At 30.1% G+C, this 12,494-nt stretch overlaps 1 long non-coding RNA gene across 1 annotated transcript; it reads left to right on the forward strand.

The window, feature by feature from the left end:
- Positions 1-6,110: 6,110 nt before the first annotated feature.
- LOC105954355 (uncharacterized) lies at positions 6,111-9,139 on the forward strand. The gene is made up of 5 exons (XR_016031833.1): positions 6,111-6,723; positions 7,110-7,582; positions 8,137-8,225; positions 8,641-8,719; positions 8,852-9,139. It is a non-coding gene; the product is annotated as an uncharacterized LOC105954355 (long non-coding RNA).
- Positions 9,140-12,494: the final 3,355 nt, after the last annotated feature.

Genomic DNA, 12,494 nt, shown 5'->3' on the forward strand with positions numbered 1-12,494 from the left:
TTATTATTATTATTATTATTATTATTATTATTATTATTATTATTATTATTATTATTATTATTATTATTATTATTATTATTATTATTATTATTATTATTATTATTATTATCATGATCATGATCATGATCATGATCATGATGATTATCATTAGACACGGCCACGGGCCGGTTTTGGGCCCGGAACCGGCCCGTTGACGGCCCAAACCGGCCCGTTGACCGTGTGAACCGGCCCGGAACCGTGAACCGGCCCGTCCTACCCGGGACGGGCCCGGTTCTTAGATTTGGTGAACCGTGAACCGCCGGGCCGGCCCGGCGGTTCACCCGGATTTAAAAAAAAAAAAAAAAAAAAAAAATTCAAAAAAATTCAAAAAAAAGTGAATAACGGCCGGTGAACCGGCCTGAACCGGCCCGGGTGAACCGACCGTTATTTACTTTTTTGAATTTTTTTTCCCCCCCAATTTTTCTTATAAATACCCTCACACCCCAATTTTGTTTTTTTTTGAATTTTTTTTGCCCCCAAACCCCCCCAATTTTTCCTATAAATACCCTCACACCCCAATTTTTCCTATAATTTACTTATTCATCAAATATTTCAAACTTGTGCTTCTAAATTGATTTTTCATTTATTTCCTTTTCCTTTATCTATTTAAAAGTATTTCTTTTAATTTACTTATTCATTAAATATTTCAAAAAAAAACAAAAAAAAAAACAAAAAAAAAATTCAAAAATTCCGGGCCGACCCGGAACCGGCCCGGATAGGCCCGTGAACCGGCCCGAACCGGCGGGCCGACCCGGCCCGGTGAACCGTGCACGCCACGGGCCGGTTCCGGTTCCGGAAAATGTGAACCGTGAACCGGTCCGAACCGGCCCGGAACCGGCCCGAACCGGCCCGTGGCCGTGTCTAATCATCATCATCATGATTATTATTATTATGATTATTATTATGATTATGATTATTATTATTATTATGATTATTATTATGATTATTATTATTATTATTATTATTATTATTATTATTATTATTATGTTTATTATTAATATTATTATTATGATTATTATTATGATTATTATTATTATGATTATTATTATGATTATTATTATTATTATTATTATTATTATTATTATTATTATTATTATTATTATTATTATTATTATTATTATTATTATTATTATTATTATTATTATTATTATTATTATTATTATTATTATGATTATTATTATTATTATTATTATTATTATTATTATTATTATTATTATTATTATTATTATTATTATTATTATTATTATTATTATTATTATTATTATTATTATTATTATTATTATTATTATTATCATGATCATGATCATGATCTTGATCATCATGATCATCATGATCATCATGATCATCATCATGATCATCATCATCATCATCATCATAATCATGATCATCATCATCATCATCATCATAATCATGATCATGATCATGATCATTATCATTATTATTATTATTATTATTATTATTATTATTATTATTATTATTATTATTATTATTATTATTTTTATTATTTGGCCAAAATCAAGAATAGATGACCGACGCCCCTTTTATATAGTACAAAGTCTTGATAAAGGGACAAGGGACTCGTGTTCCCCACCTGTCGCCCCAGGAATTCAATCTCATAAAACTTGATAATGCGCTCGCTTGCTGCTCGCCAACAGCTAAGAGCGTTAACTCCCCTTTTATATAGTACAAGGGCTTGATGAAGGGACAAAGGACCCGTGGTTCCCACCCGTCGCCCCAGGAATTCTTAATTTCATAAAACTTGATAATGCGCTCGCCAACTTGCTGCTCGCCAGCAGCTAAGAGCGTTTTGGCATGCCACTTCGGCTTGTCTGAATCATCATCAGGATGTGGATAAAGTTCCTAAGGCTCGTTTTGTACACTTCCATTAATGCATCAACGGCTACATTCTTATTTCTATAATTATGCGGGTATTTGGTTTTGCTGATCGTGACAGGAGCAATCTCCTTTAAAAATGCATACAAGCCGTGAATTTCCTTATCGGAGAGAGAGTACGATAGACTGCACAATTTTCTTTAAAAATCAACTCATGTTTATAAGTATATATATATATATATATATATATATATATATATATATATATATATATATATAGATATAGAGAGAGAGAGGGGTTAATGGTTTGTATGAAGGCAGAGAAAGAGCGGTTAAGGGAAATCTTGGACTCTAACTTCTTCTTCTTCTTCTTCTTCTTCTTCTTCTTCTTCTTCTTATTATTATTATTATTATTATTATTATTATTATTATTATTATTATTATTATTATTATTATTATTATTATTATTATTATTATTATGATGATGATGATCATGATCATGATCATGATCATCATCATCATCATCATTATCATCATGATCATCATCATGATCATCATCATCATCATCGTCATCATCATCATCATTATTATTATTATTATTATTATTATTATTATTATTATTATTATTATTATTATTATTATTATTATTATTATTATTATTATTATTGTTATTGTTATTATTATTATTATTATTATTATTATTATTATTATTATTATTATTATTATTATTATTATTATTATTATTATTATTATTATTATCATGATCATGATCATGATCTTGATCATCATGATCATCATCATCATCATGATCATCATCATGATCATCATCATCATCATCATCATCATAATCATGATCATGATCATGATCATGATCATTATCATTATTATTATTATTATTATTATTATTATTATTATTATTATTATTATTATTATTATTATTATTATTATTATTATTATTATTATTATTATTATTATTATTATTATTATTATTATTATTATTTGGCCAAAATCAAGAATAGATGACCGACGCCCCTTTTATATAGTACAAAGTCTTGATAAAGGGACAAGAGACTCGTGTTCCCCACCTGTCGCCCCAGGAATTCAATCTCATAAAACTTGATAATGCGCTCGCTTGCTGCTCGCCAACAGCTAAGAGCCTTAACTCCCCTTTTATATAGTACAAGGGCTTGATGAATGGACAAAGGACCCGTGGTCCCCACTCGTCGCCCCAGGAATTCTTAATTTCATAAAACTTGATAATGCGCTCGCCAACTTGCTGCTCGCCAGCAGCTAAGAGCGTTTTGGCATGCCACTTCGGCTTGTCTGAATCATCATCAGGATGTGGATAAAGTTCCTAAGGCTCGTTTTGTACACTTCCATTAATGCATCAACGGCTACATTCTTATTTCTATAATTATGCGGGTATTTGGTTTTGCTGATCGTGACAAGAGCAATCTCCTTTAAAAATGCATACAAGCCGTGAATTTCCTTATCGAAGAGAGAGTACGATAGACTGCACAATTTTCTTTAAAAATCAACTCATGTTTATAAGTATATATACATATACATATATATATATATATATATATATATATATATATATATATATATATATATATATATATATATATATATATATAGATATAGAGAGAGAGAGAGGTTAATGGTTTGTATGAAGGCAGAGAAAGAGCGGTTAAGGGAAATCTTGGACTCTAACTTCTTCTTCTTCTTCTTCTTCTTCTTCTTCTCCTTATTATTATTATTATTATTATTATTATTATTATTATTATTATTATTATTATTATTATTATTATTATTATTATTATTATTATTATTATTATTATTATTATTATTATTATTATTATTATTATGATGATGATCATGATCATGATCATGATCATCATCATGATCATCATTATCATCATGATCATCATCATGATCATCATCATCATCGTCGTCATCATCATCATCATCATTATTATTATTATTATTATTATTATTATTATTATTATTATTATTATTATTATTATTATTATTATTATTATTATTATTATTATTATTATTATTATTATTATTATTATTATTATTATTATTATTATTATTATTATTATTATTATTATTATTATTATTATTATCATGATTATCATGATTATTATTATTATCATGATGATTATTATTATTATTATTATTATTATTATTATTATTATTATTATTATTATTATTATTATTATTATTATTATTATTATTATTATTATTATTATTATGATCATGATCATGATCATGATTATCATCTTGATCATGATCATCATCATCATGATCATCATCATCATCATCATCATCATCATTATTATTATTATTATTATTATTATTATTATTATTATTATCATTATCATGATCTTGATCATCATCATCATCATGATCATGATCATGATCATCATCATCATCATCATCATTGTCATTGTTATTATTATTATTATTATTATTATTATTATTATTATTATTATTATTATTATTATTATTATTATTATTATTATTATTATTATTATTATTATTATTATTATTATTATTATTATTATTATTATTTCGCCAAAATCAAGAATAGATGACCGACGCCCCTTTTATATAGTACGAAGTCTTGATGAAGGGACAAGGGACTCGTGTTCCCCACCCGTCGCCCCAGCAATTCAATCTCATAAAACTTGATAATGCGCTCGCCTGCTGCTCGCCAACAACTAAGAGCGTTAACTCCCCTTTTATATAGTACAAGGGTTTGATTTGTGTGAAGCATGCCGCCAACGTTCATATATATATATATATATATATATATATATATATATATATATATATATATATATATATATATATATATATATATATATATATATATATATATATACTATTTATTGTTTATTTTGTAAAATTTTTAAAATAATTATTCTATAAGTGTAACAACTAATAAAATATTAAAAAAAAAAAAAAAATATTTACATGTCTGACTGATCAACTAAACCATCAACCGACCCACTAAATTGGTTTTCAACCATCACCCAACCCATGTAAATTGGGTCGATAAAGGTGTTCAATATTTAACAAATTTCGGTTCGATGGATTGGATTGGTTTTATGACTGGTTTTTAACCAACCCAACCAACGCACAGCCCTATATATATATTAACATGGGTTGGGTGATGGTTGAAAACCAATTTAGTGGGTCGGTTGATGGTTTAGTTGATCGGTCAAACATCTAAATATTTTTTTTTTATTTTTTTTAATATTTTATTAGTTGTTACACTTATATATCTTTTATAAATTAACTATGACTAGTTCAACAATATTCAAATAAGAAATTCAAAACATTACGGGCCATATGTATTGCAATTAAAGATAAATATTTCAGCAAATAATGATCGTCCAAATATTTAGACTAGTCTTAAAATTACAATAGTTCAAATTAGATAATTAGGTTAGATTATTACTTATAGAATTTTGGTAATATTAGACAATTTAAAAAATGTGATATAAAATAGAAATTTGAAATTAAAAAATATTTAACATTTAAAAAAAAAAATTAATAAGTAATAAATTAATAAATAAAGTTGGTTGGCCGATATTACTTAACTAACCAACTTTTTAGCATATTAGAAACCTTTATCGACTCAATTATACATGGGTTGGTTGACACTATTGACCCAACTTAAATGGGTCGGTTGATGGTTGATTATCCGTCACAAATTATGGGTCGAAAATGGGTTGGTTGGTGGTTAAAACCGAACCATCACTACAAGAAAAACTAGTTTCAGTGACCAAATTCTCAGCGACCATAACTAAATGGTCACTGAATGTTCACATTTAGTGACCAAAAGTAATTTTGTAGCAAAAGTGGGAAGGGTTAAATCGTGTTGCGACCAGCTAACATTTGGTAGCTATAAGTGGTCACTAATAGTTAGACATCTTGTAGCAACTAAAGTTAAAGTTTGTAGCGACAATTTTTATGGTCACTATAACTTAATGACAATAGTGACCAATTCAACATCAATTTTTTTTACGGTTGCTACGAGTCTTTAATTTAATTATTAACAACCATCTAATTGGGTTGCTAGCAACCACTTGAATTTGGTTGCTATGAAACTACTTACGAAAATCAAATCGATTTGGTCACTAGTTTAGTTTTAAACAAATCAAGAAAAGAAAAGAAAATTAAAGAAAGATGGGGGGCGAAAATACAAATAATGAAAAAATACAGCCATATCTTTCTTCGTTTCTTCATCGCTCTATTTTTCTCTCCGCTCTCTTTCTCTCTCGCCTTCTCTCTCCTTCTCCCTCTCGGTTCTTGGCTGAAATTCCAGAAATTAATTGGAGAAAATTCGAATTCAAGAAGGGGTTTGAAGAAGTGAGGTATATGAAACAAATTTGAGGTTGGAATTGCAAATCCCCAATTCAATTATCGACAAAATTAGGGCTGTGTGAACGAGGGGTTATGACGATCAAGTCACATCGTTGGGAAGTCAGCTTTCCAGTGGTGGTGGCCTCCAGCGGTGGTTACATCAGACGGTGGCCGGAATCGGGCGAAGAAGACGACTAGCTGTCCAGAAATCGAATTCAAGTTACATCAGATGCTTCTTCTTCTCTCCTTTTTCTGTTTCTCACTATTCAATTATTCCCATTCATTTCATACGCTCCATCCTGAAAACCCTTGTGCCCCAAATCCAAAATTAGGTTTTGTTTCGTCCCCCACAGTGAATCGGGTCGATGGCCTCGTTCGATGAAGCTCCTCCCGGCGATGTCAAATCCGGCGACAAGATCTTCAGGACTAAGTGCGCTCAGTGCCACACCGGCGCCGGCCACAAACAAGGTTTTCCTCCCCCTTTCTAATTCATTATTCAATCGGAATTGTAGTTATTTTTATTTTATTGATCTTCTCTTGCCGATGTACTGGAATTTAAATTTGATATATTCGCTGGATTTTCTTTTTCCTTTCATCAAATCGGTATTTTGATGTTAACTTGGCTTGATTTTTCGTAAATTGTATGTTTGGCTGAGATCTAAGTTTGTCTCTGTTTTTAGATGTGATAATCCAAAAAAAACAATTGTTCTTGGCACCCAGCAAATTGTATATTGATAATTTGTTTATTTGATCGTGTTTTATTTTCTCTATTTGGTACTGTGTAATTATTTAGGTGATTTTGTTCCACAATTTTTTCCTTATGCAAGAATATTCTCATGTCTTGTCAATTTCAGGTCCCAACTTGAATGCTCTTTTCATAGGTGCAGCGTGCATACAAGGTGTTTGATAAAATACTGGAACCAGACTCCAACTTTGGAGTGCAAAAACATTTTTTCAATTGGTTCGAAAAGTCGTTTCTTTAACAAGTCATTTCGGTTTTTTCTTGCATGGATTAATCTGTGATGAATTGACGATGGATCAAGCATCGGCTATTAAGGTTAGCTGCCATTTTCATGAGCATGTGCTTTACTAGTTTTCATGTCTCTGTACTCGAAATCGTAAAATGTTGGAATATTTTGATGCTCGGTTTTTATAAGCTTGATCGAAAACTGAAAAAAAAAGAACAGAAAACCTGCTGCCGCACCGGAACTTTAGGGAAAGAAAACCTGCTGCCGCACCTGTTTTCGGAGCAGAATTTGGAGGGTTTGGAGTGCGAATTTGGGAATCATTCCTTGACGAAACTCGTAGAGGACCTCGAAAACTATTGGTAAGTGTAAAATTGTATTGAGTTAGAGTATGTTTTGAAGCTGATTAGTGGTCCGAATTATGTGACTTTAAATCTGTAAAAACAGGGCAGTTTTGAATATTCTTCTTACGAGGCCGTTTTTGCTATGTTGAGCTAATAATTTGGGTTGTGTGTCTTCTGAGAACTTGTAGTTTACATTGTAAGGTTCAATTTGGTGTATTATTTGGACAATTTGGATAACTCTACAAATTGTTATGATTTTTCAAATAAACAGTGGCAGCAAATGCATTTGTTCAAACAAAACCTAGCAGTTTCATGCAATTATCTTCCGGGGCTGTTACTGCTGTGTTAGGTCGATAATTTGGGGTTGGTTTCTAAATTGAACTTGTAGATGAAGTTGTTATCTTTAATTTGATATATAGTTTAGGCTATTCGGATAAGTATGGTGATCGTAGTGATTGTTAGAATTAGCCCGGCAAGAAATTCTTAATAAATGTTTCAAGAAATTGACTAAGTGATATAGTGGAATAATACGGTTATATTAGAATCTTGTTAAGTGATGAATATTTGTACAGGTATCGACCGTACTAAAGCTCTCACTCAAGGCTTGAGCATGGCTTGAGTGTAAGGATATTTATTTATAGCACCTTGCACTGGACTTCAGGTGAGGATCCCTATCCCTTGCCTATTCTTTCTGGGAAACAGGATATATGCCGAGCAATCGTATCGTTCGGTTTATTATTGTTATTACTCGTTTTTTAAATTCAATATATATTTATTGTCGCCTATCTTGTGAACTAATTTGATTTCCGAGAATTGTTGATTCTTGAGCTATTGCAATCTTTGATCGATTCGAAATCCTTTTTCCTGGAACTTAATAAGTTCTCATCTTGATTCGGGAATTATTCCAATAATTTATTTTCTCGATTCCTTGACTACTCAATTGAGTTCATTTATCGACCTTGAATAATTCAACGAGTTTCAATCTGATTCTCTATCAATTTTAAGTCGTTTCACATGTATACTAGTTGGAACCACTTCTATTATGATTCATTAAATCATTTGATTTGTTTCTACAGGGGTTCAATGAATGTAAATCGTTCAATGACTGGACGAGGTGGGGTTCAATGAATGTAAATCGTTCAATGACTGGACGAGGTAAGTAGCTACTTATGCAAGAGCCCAGATACATTATTGAATTATGAGTGCTACTAAGTGACAAATGATTGAAATTGATTCTATCATATGATTTCTTATTTTCTAATTGAATTTTTTTTTTCCCTTCCTCAGGTTGGACTTTTTGATGAAGTGAAAGAACGTTATCGTGGAAGTCATATTTGTTGTCGCTTAACAATTTATGAAGTGGAATTTATTATGGAATAATTATAGTAATCTTTCTTATTATTTGGAATGATTGATTTATTATTGAATTTTTGTATGATAGATTGAAATTATAATATTCACATTTGATTGATAATATGTAAATTTGCAATCTTTAGTTTTATTTTAATTTTTTTTACAGCCACTGTTGCAAATAAAAATTAATGTTTTATGCAATCAATTAATTATTGATCTGAATTGGTCAGTAAATTTAATAATTGTCGAAACCATGTAAAAACTATTGCAACCAATAATATGGTCACTATATGTATATATTTTAGCAACCAACAGATATATTATTTATCAACCAACATATACTGTCACTATATGTATATTATGTAGCAACCAAAAAATGTGGTGGCCAAATATATATATCCTATAGCAACAATAAAATATGGTCACTATACGTATATATCATTTAGCGACCAAAATTATATGGCCACTATATATGTTGCTATAGCAACCATGTTAATATTATTGCCACCATAAAATTTACATTAGCGAGTCAAAAACTGGTCGTTAATAATTATATTTTTAGTGACCATTATTAGTTCGCCGCTAAATCTTATCTTTTAGCGTCCAATTAATTTTCTTGTCACTGAGTACTTTTAGTAACTACCCTGTTGTGACCACTGGTGACCAAGCTTATTTTGGTCGCTAGAAGTTTTAGCTACCATTTTCTAACTTTTAGCGACCATACATAATCGTCACTAAAACCAATATTTCTTGTAGTGCATGCACAACCATAATATATATAACCCGACCCCGAATCATCTGGTTCCAGAAACTTAAACCTATTACCCGATTCATAACCATTTAGCTGACTAGACACGGCCACGTGCTGGGTTTGACCCGAACCCGGCCCACACCCGCCCCGTTGACCACAGACCGGACCCGGACCAGTCGGTCCCGGCCCGCACCCGCCCCGCTGACCACGGACTGGACCCGGCCCCGTCCAAGCACGGGTCGGTTTCGGGTCCAGTTATTTTGGACCCGAGACCCGATGGGTCTACCCAGCCGAGGACCCGTCAGGTCAACCCGGATTTCGAGTGGTTTTTGTCCAAAAATTGGGCATTGGGTGAATCGAACCCGGGTAAATTGGTAGAATTGAGCAACTCTAACCACTGAGGCTACGAACACATTTGGTTAAATGTAGACAATAAATATATATAATATAAAATGCTAGTGTAAAATGATAAATATGTTAAATAAATTAGTAATTTTCATATTAATCATTATTAAATAATTTTAATTAAAATATCAACAAATGCAATATAAGAAACTTTTAAAAATATATAAAGAATCACGGTTCAATACTTCAAAACATCTATTATTAATTACTATATCAATATAATCTCCATTATTGAAAATATATAAAGTATTGAATCAATTCAATAAATAAACAAACTCACTTATGTTATTAAAATCGATAGTGTAAAAAATTCGAATAAAAAAAAATAAGATATTTATTTAAAAAAAAATAGATTATAACTCATTTAAATTGATTAACCTCAATTGTTGACAAGAACTTATTAAAATTATTGATTAATTTATCATAAGATAATTATTTAAAAATATAGATGATGTTTATTTTAACAAAAATAGATTATATCCCATTCTAATTAATGTTTTACTTTAAAAATAAAACTATATATGACGAGTATAATCAAAATATTATGATGTGATTTCTCTTTTAATAATTGGTTTAATTTGTAAAAACCGTAAGAATTAAATCGTAGGTCATATGATTTAATCATTTTTTTTACATTTACATTTTATTCAAAATTAGAATCGAATCGTATAAATGAATTAAGCTCAAGTCCTTTCAATTTTTTATTTTATTTTTTATTATATTATATTTGTTTATAATTTAATTAAAATTATTTAATAATAATGAATATGATAATTAATAATGTATTTAAAATTATTTATTATAATTGTTTTACACATTTTGTTTATGTTATATATATTCCTTGTTATAATAATTCTAACTATAAATATATAAATATAAATAACACTATAAAATGATTATAATAATTGTATAACTAATGTTTAATAAATTATGAATAGTCATGTTGACTATTATTAATATAAAAAATCACGACTAATAAAAATGCATATATATTTAATTTTGAAAATATAAAAAAATAGGATTTAATTTAAAAGAAAGAAAGATTGAATTTTGATATTTTTTAAATTTCAAATTTTGAAAAATTTCTGAATTATTACTTTCACTTATAAATACCCATAATTCAATCTTCACAATCTTCATTTTATTTAGTTTATGTCTCAAAGTCTTAATCGTTTCATTTTTTTTCTAAAATTATTTAGTGTTTAAATTATTTTTTTAATTTTTAATTTAAAGTTAATCTCATGTTTTTTAAAGTTTTAATATAAGTTTTTTTTCCTTTCTTGTAATAATAAAAGAAAAATTTGGAAAAAACCGGGTGGACCCGTACCCGACCCGGACCCGGATGGACCCGGGTGGACCCGCCCCAAACCCGGACTCGCCTCCCCGCGGGTTGGTTTCGGGTCCCCTAAAAGTCGGACCCGGACCCGACCCGCCCCGTGGCCATGTCTATAGCTGACCTGACCCGCTCCAAACGACTTTGTTCCGGGTTCGAGACCCGCCAATCCCGTACCCATTGCCATCCCTATTGAGGGGTTTGTGAAGAAGGAGAGGAGTTTGAAGCGATTTGTAAGTTTGGTATTAAAGAAAAAAAATATGAGATATTTAATGTTTTTGTGGTATTTATTTTCATTAAAGGTATTTATGTTACCTATTTATTATCTAAGTTTTGGTTAGTGGTGGTACTGAAGTAAGAAAAAATTGGTATTAGTTTTAGCCGGCCACATTTATTAAGGCTTCTAGGAACCTATAGCTAGACATGACCACCGGTTCAGGTAGAACCGGAACCGGAACCGAACTGGGGTCAACGGTCTTTTAACCGAATCGGAATCGGTTTAACTAGAACCGGAACCGGAACGGAAAAACCGATTTGGTTCTGGTTCTCCATTTTCATAACCGTTAACCTCTGGTTAGAACCCGTCTAACCGGTTTTTAAAATAAAAAAAAATTGAAAATACCACGTGGCGCCTCCCAAACGGTCGAATTAAAAAAAAAAAGAAAAGAAAATTTAAATAAAATACAATATTCATAATTTGGTTTCAGTCCACGTGGACACCCATATTCTTAGAGTCGGAAAAGCTATAAGCTGCCTAGTGTAATATACCAAGCAAAACTTTCCATGAATTAATTAAGCTGTTTTCTTGAGTTAATTTGGTTTCAATGCAATTTATTTTAATATTATTATTATTATGATGTTTTTTTTATAAATATTATAATTATAATGTTGTTAGTCCTGAAATTGAAGGTTAGATTGGCTGGATGAAGTTATGTTGTCTGATTATTATTAATTATGTTCAAGTGTAACATAATATTATTTCATAATTATTTTGTTAGTTAAGTTTTGCTTTGAATTATTACTACTGTTTCTATAATTGTTAATATATAAAGAGTAAACAAAGAGAATTGGGGGCCCTAATTTTTAAA

Source organism: Erythranthe guttata, chromosome 6 (genome assembly GCF_056151865.1).
Source record: "Erythranthe guttata isolate IM_541 chromosome 6, IM_541, whole genome shotgun sequence".
NCBI lineage: Eukaryota > Viridiplantae > Streptophyta > Magnoliopsida > Lamiales > Phrymaceae > Erythranthe > Erythranthe guttata.